At 39.9% G+C, this 6,664-nt stretch overlaps 1 pseudogene; it reads left to right on the forward strand.

Annotated features, from left to right (window-relative positions):
* Positions 1 to 1,845: 1,845 nt before the first annotated feature.
* Positions 1,846 to 6,005, forward strand: LOC100957804 (annotated as a pseudogene).
* The last annotated feature ends 659 nt before the right edge of the window (positions 6,006 to 6,664 follow it).

A 6,664-nucleotide genomic window follows, 5' to 3' on the forward strand; every position in this document is an offset into this window, starting at 1 on the left:
AATGCATCAAAAATTAAAAACCTTTCCACAAAATTCTCTAGATCCAATAGGCTTCAGTAATTAATGTTAGCAAGTAGTTAAGAAATTGGCCAGGCACATTGGCTCATACTTATAGTACTTTGGGAAACTAAGATGGGAGGATCGCTTGAGCTCAGGAGTTTGAGGCAGCCTGAGCAAGAGCAAGACTTTACTAAAAATAGAAAAAATTAGCCAGGTATGGTGCACTCACCTGTAGTCCCGGCTACTTTATTTTGGTAGCTGAAGCAGGAAGTTTGCGTGCCCCAGGAGTTTGAGTTTGCAGTGAGCTATGATGTCTGGGGCAATGGAGTAAGATGGAAAAGGAAAAAAGGAAAGAAAGAAAAGGAAGGAAGGAAACCAGCCAGCATCACACAAACTCATAAACATAATATAAAAAGGAAGAAAAACATTCCAATTCATCTTATGAGACAGATTAACCCTGATATCAAAACTGCAAAAGGACGATATAAGAAATGGAAGAAGAAAAAAAAAAAGAAAAAAAAGAAAGAGATGAAGATAAATAGAAGAAGAAAAAGGTATGTCATCAACTTCGACTTTCATTTATGACAAAAAATAAACTCTTCAGTATAGCCACACTGGGAAAAATAGTTTGGTACTTTTTACAAAACTAAGCATAAAACTCCCATATGACCCAGCAATTGCACTCATAGACACTTATCCCAGAAAAATGATAACTTATGTTTACACAAAAACTTATCTATGTGTGTTCATAATAGCTTTATTCATAACTAAATACGGAAAACAACGCAGCTGTCCATCAATGGGTGAGTGATTAAACCACATGTGGTACAGCCATACTATGGAATACTACCTAGCAATAAAAGGAATGAACTATTTATATATAAAACAACTTAAAGTCCAGGGAATTATACTGAGTATAAAAGCTAATTCTTTCTACATACTACATGATTAAATTTATTTAATTTTCTATTTTTTTTTAGAGATTAACATTTTAGAAGTGGACAGCAGACTAGTGTCTACTGGGGATTAGGGATAATAGAGAAGACCAGGGGAGGATAGGAGGAAAGAAAGTGTGTTCATGAAAAGGGAACCATGAGAGATTCTTACAAGGGTGGAGCTGTTCTGCACCCTGATTGTGGTGGTGAATACAGGGATCTACACACTAGATAAAGTTGTTAGAATTAAATACATACACACACAAACAGGTACAAGTGAAACAGGAGGAATCTGAATAAGATTGTTGCATTGTAATGTCAAGGTCCTGATTGTGATACTGTACTATCATTTTGCAAGATGTGTTGCCACTGGAGAAAAGTGAGTAAAGAATACCTAGAATCACTCTGTGTTAATTATCAAAACTGTGTGTTAATTACAGTTATATAAAAATAAAAAGTATAATTTTAAAAACTCCTAGCAAAATAGGAATAGATGAAGAATTTTCAAATCTAATCAAAAGGAGTCCTAAGAAAAATGTACACCAACCATCATACTTCATAAGAAAATAGTAAAAGTTTTTCTTGTGTGTAAAGCACAAGCCAAGTACTTGCTTTCCCCACTTTTATTCAGCACGCTATTAGAGGTCCTAGCTCATGCAACAAAGCAAGAAAATAAAACAAAAAGTTATAAGGACAGGAAAAGAAGAATTAAAACTGTAATTATTCACAGATCATATGGCTGTGTACCTAAAAATTTCATAAGAACATACGAAAAATTTTTAGAGTTAAAAAGTGCATTTGAAAGTCAGTATACAGAAATCAATTCCATACAATAGCAAAAAAAAAAAAAACCAGAAAAAATTAAATATGCTATTTACAATACAATCAAATAAGATTAAATCCTTCAGGTATGAAGTTTTGTGTCACCCCACTAGGTAAAGAATCACAGTCAGCTAAGGTGCTTGCTGACGCCAAGGTGGTGGAAGAAGAAACAGTTACAACTGTGTGTACACCTGTGTGACCAGTGTGAATAAGTCTCTGTGTGTGTGTGTATGTACAAAGCAAATATCTTATCCCCTTATATATAAAACATGTTGACTTTATGTCAGGGAATTTACTTCTTATTAATTTTACTTCACACCATTTAGGTTACAGAATATCAAGAATAAATACATGTATTGACCAAAAACCTTGTATCCTCTTTGGTATTTGATACTTTTATGCTTTAAGGGGAAAAGATAAGTATATTTTTAGTTATAAGTACAATAGTTGTATCATGATAGAACTATGACCTTACTATTGTGTATTTGGGGAGTAATTGTGGTTTAAGGGGATAGGTGTGAGTACCAAAGGGACAGGAGGTGGACTTGTGATAGTTAAAATTTTATATCAACCATGCTGGGCCACAGTGCTTAAATATTTGGTTAAATGTTATTGTGGATGTTTCTGTGAGGGTATTTTTGGATGAGAGCAACATTTAAATCAGTAGACTTTGAATAAAGCAGATTACCCTCTATAAAATGGGTTGGGTTTATCCAGTCAGTTGAGGACCTTACCAGAATGATTGACCTTCTCCAAGCAAGGAGATCTCTCTTCCAGGAGATCATATTCAGATGTGAACTATAACATTGGCTCTTCCTGGCTATCTGAGGGTGAAGTAGCAGTTATGTGGGAACTCTGTGCTTTCTGCTCAATTTTTCTGTGAACCTAAAACTTCTCAAAATCAATTCTCTTTAAAAAGGTAAAAAGGAGACCATTCTAGCAATATGATGAAACATGATAAAAGCTTAAAAGAAGGGGCTGGTTAAAAGATTAATACAGTGAAGTAATAAGGGGCTTTGACTAAAGTAAGCTGCAAAAAGTAAGTAAAATACCCTTCCTAAATTTTGTGCTGATATTTTGCTATCCGTCTTTTAATGATGAGATGTAAAGTAAATTTAGCCTCACCCTTTGCTACGCTGATAAAAAAATAATTTTGAATTGCTGACCTACTAATTTTGAGTTCTAGGTATATTTATAATGAAAGCAATGTCACCATTTAAATAATATCAGTTTCATATGTATTGATTTAAAGTATGGCCGAAAACTTTTGTTTATTGATAGACTCTGTAATATTATAAAAAGTCTGAATAGTTCCACATTACCAACTGTTATCCTAATACCCTGAGACATAAAAATGTAGTCATAAAAGTTTTCTTTATTGTTTCAAAAATAGTTATCCTAATACCCTGAGACATAAAAATGTAGTCATAAAAGTTATCTTTAGTGTTTCAAAAATAGTATTTAATAGATCACATGATTATATTTCAAAAGAATGTAAAGATAAAAGTTTAGAATTGGCAAGTGCATTAACAAAGATACTATATGAAAAATTAATATACAAAAAATCAATTCTATATTTTTCAAAAAGGAAAACTGTAAAATATGTCATTTACCATACAATTTAATAAGATTAAACACTTAAGGATATCTAACACCAGATGTGCATGGCTTCAGCGTAGGAAACTATCAGCATAATTAAGGGACTTCAAGTAAATGAAAGAATATGCCACAAATAGATCTTCATATATATATCACTATATCATAGATCAGTATAGTAAAAATGTCACCTTCCAGAACTGATCCATGGAGTCAATTCCATCCCAATCAAAATCCAATAAATTACTTTTATCATTGTTGCAATAGACAAGCTAACTATGTAATTTACTTGGGAATAAGGATAGTCAAATTACTGTTAAAGGAGAATGCCACAGAATTTGCTCTACTGAGTATTAAGTCGTATTATAAAGCTACGGAGGTTAAAGAGCGTTACACTGGCACAAAAATAGACGTAAAGGCTACTGGAACAGGCTGAAAAATGCAGAAACAGACAATACATAATGGACACAAAATTATGACAAAAGTGGAGCTGCAGAAGGATGGATAAAAGATGATCTTTTCAATAAATAATGCTGGCTCAATGTATTAGTTTTCTTTAGCTGTTGTAATAAGTAACCACAAACTTGGTGGCTTAAAACAATGCTCAATTTTTATTTCACGATGAAGTTGAAAGTACAACATAGGTCTCACTAGATTAAAATCAAAGAGTTAGGGAGGTAAACCTCTTGATGTTATGCAGGCCATCCTATGATTGGTCCTCCTGGAGTTATTTTAACTCTCAGATTTGCCTACACTGTGCCTCCCCCGACGTGGCAATTCCAGTTCAGGTGTTTCTACTCCAGCACTGGTCCCTGCAGCAGTTTTCACTCGGGAGTCTCTCCCTGCCCCCATCACAAGGCAGCAGTTTCCTCGGTTAACCACCAGAAGACTAGGGACCCGAAGACAGTCTAAGTACCATTACTGTGGCATTGCTGTGAAAAAGAGCTCCCAGTGTTCTGATGTGATTATTCCAGGAAAGGAGCTGCCTGAGTGAGCAAGACGGGCAAGAAAGAAGTGAGCAAACAGACACTGGCGTATTCACCCCAGTCCAAACTTGGAACAATCCTGCCAGTTTCCTAGTGTCAAAGATCTAAATCTGCCAGCCAGGCCGCCGGAGGAGAAGGCCTCTACATCTATTCTGATGAACAGAACCCACTGTCAGAGAATGCTGGGCACTGTAATAAGAGCAGCTTTGATGAGGTGCAAAGTTTTCTTCTGCGCTTTTAGCAAGGAATGCCACCCCACATGCTGCCGGTGCTGGACTCCTCCAAGACGTGACCATCGTCTGCGTGTGCGACTCCATGCTCTGCAAAGCTACCTCTGGGGGCGCTGATGCCTACCGCGATGCAGGCTTTACCTGACAGCTTAACTCAGGTGATTCGCAAGTTTGCCAGACAGCGGGATGAATGCCTAAAAGGGGCTTTCCACGACTTCCCAGCAAACTTGCCAGACATCAAGTTTGAAAATCAAGACGATCTTCCCAAATTCTGAGATGACAAACATCACTAATCATCTTTGCCAGACATCTGGAACAGTGATCCACAGCGCAGACATCAGGTTCTGGGCGCTGGAGGACAGGAGGAACGTGGACCATCCAGTTGTATCAGGAGTGTCCCCATCTCTCGGAGGAGCAGTCTCCTGTCCAGTCTTTCACCGAGTGACTGGACACCATGGTGGACCACTGGGTTGTGAAGGTGGCTGCCAAGAGACAAGGGCCCCTGAAGAAAGTGGCCCAGCACTTCCTCTTGATGTGGTCCTGTTTCCGCACAGGGTGATCCGGGACCTGACCTTGCACAGGATCCCCAGCATTGGGTCTTTTCATTTAATTCACTTGATGCTTGATGACGGTGTGCTCTACCTACGGGAATCTCTGCACTGTCAGGTGCGGGCCAATGAGCCCACGTGAGCTGTGAAGGGAGAAGGCAGCCCTGAAAGCTGAGAAGAGATCATCTTGACAGACGCCACCCCACCAACTCCATCACTGGTGCCATCTTTTTCTCCTGCAGAATCTGCCACATCTGTGGAAGTGCTCCTCCCCCCTCCCCTGTTAGCAACCCGTCCCCTGAGTGCACTGGCCTCAGCACTACAGGTGCAATGCAGTCATACACATGTCTCTAACTTACACAGAGATGACAGCTGCTGGGTCCCCAGCAGAGAACTCCCAGTAGCTTCCCTGTATGAGGAACACTCACGTGCCTTCTTCCTCTGTCACACACAGGATACCAGTTTATCCCCACAGAGAGGAACATGGATACATGGGAAGCTACAACTACGGGGAGCTATGGCAACCAGCATCCACACGCCACGCCAAGCCAGCACCCCTCCTCCTCATGACAAGGCCCTCCACTGCGCCCCCTACCGTGGGAGCTCTGTACAGTAGTACCCTTTCAATAGCCCCACTTCCCTGATGGAACTTGTTTGATGAGCAGCACTCCCAGACTGCGTCTTACCCTAGTCTCTCCCCGATGGCCAGAGGTGACCTCAGCCAACACCTGCTACACAAGCCCGTCTGTGCATTCTGCAAGGTACAGAAACTCTAGTGACATGTACACACCCCAGACCACGTGCAGGAATTCTGAGTATGAGCACATGCAACACTTTCCTGGCTTTGCTGACATCAACGGAGAGGCATCTATAGGATGGGCTAAATGACTGCTATCATAGCAGTCCAAATTTAATATTAATAATAATAATAATCAATAATAATAAACCCAGCACCCATCCCACAGAAGACTTTGTAAAAGTTACATTGTAACTCGTGGGCTATTCCTAGGCATCCATTTCTTAACAAATGTGAGGACTTGTTTCAATGTGGAATGAGTAAACTTTAGTTTAGAAATAGGACTTACTTGGCTCGCCGCCTGTGGCTCAAGTGGCTAAGGCACCAGCCACTTACACCTGAGCTGGCAGGTTCGAATCCAGTCCAGGTCCACCAAACAACAATGATGGCTGCAACCAAAAAATAGCTGGGTGTTGGGTGGCACCTGTGGCTCAGTGCCACTGGCTCCATATACTGAGGGTGGCGAGTTCAAACCGGGCCCCAACCAAATTGCAACAAAAAAATAAAAATAGCCAGGCATTGTGGCAGGCACCTATAGTTCCAGCTACTCTGGAGGCTGAGGCAAGAGAATCACCTAAGCCCAGGAGTTGGAGGTTGCTGTGAGCTGTGATGCCACAGCACTCTACTAAGGGTAACAAAATGAAACTTTGTCTCTAAAAAAAAAAAAAAAAAAGTCAGGTGTTGTGGTGGGCTCCTGTAGTCCCATCTACTTGGGAAGCAAGAAAATCACTTGAGCTCTGAGCTGTGATGC

This window comes from Otolemur garnettii, unplaced genomic scaffold (genome assembly GCF_000181295.1).
Source record: "Otolemur garnettii isolate 467f Iridium unplaced genomic scaffold, OtoGar3 scaffold00009, whole genome shotgun sequence".
Taxonomy (NCBI): Eukaryota; Metazoa; Chordata; class Mammalia; order Primates; family Galagidae; genus Otolemur; species Otolemur garnettii.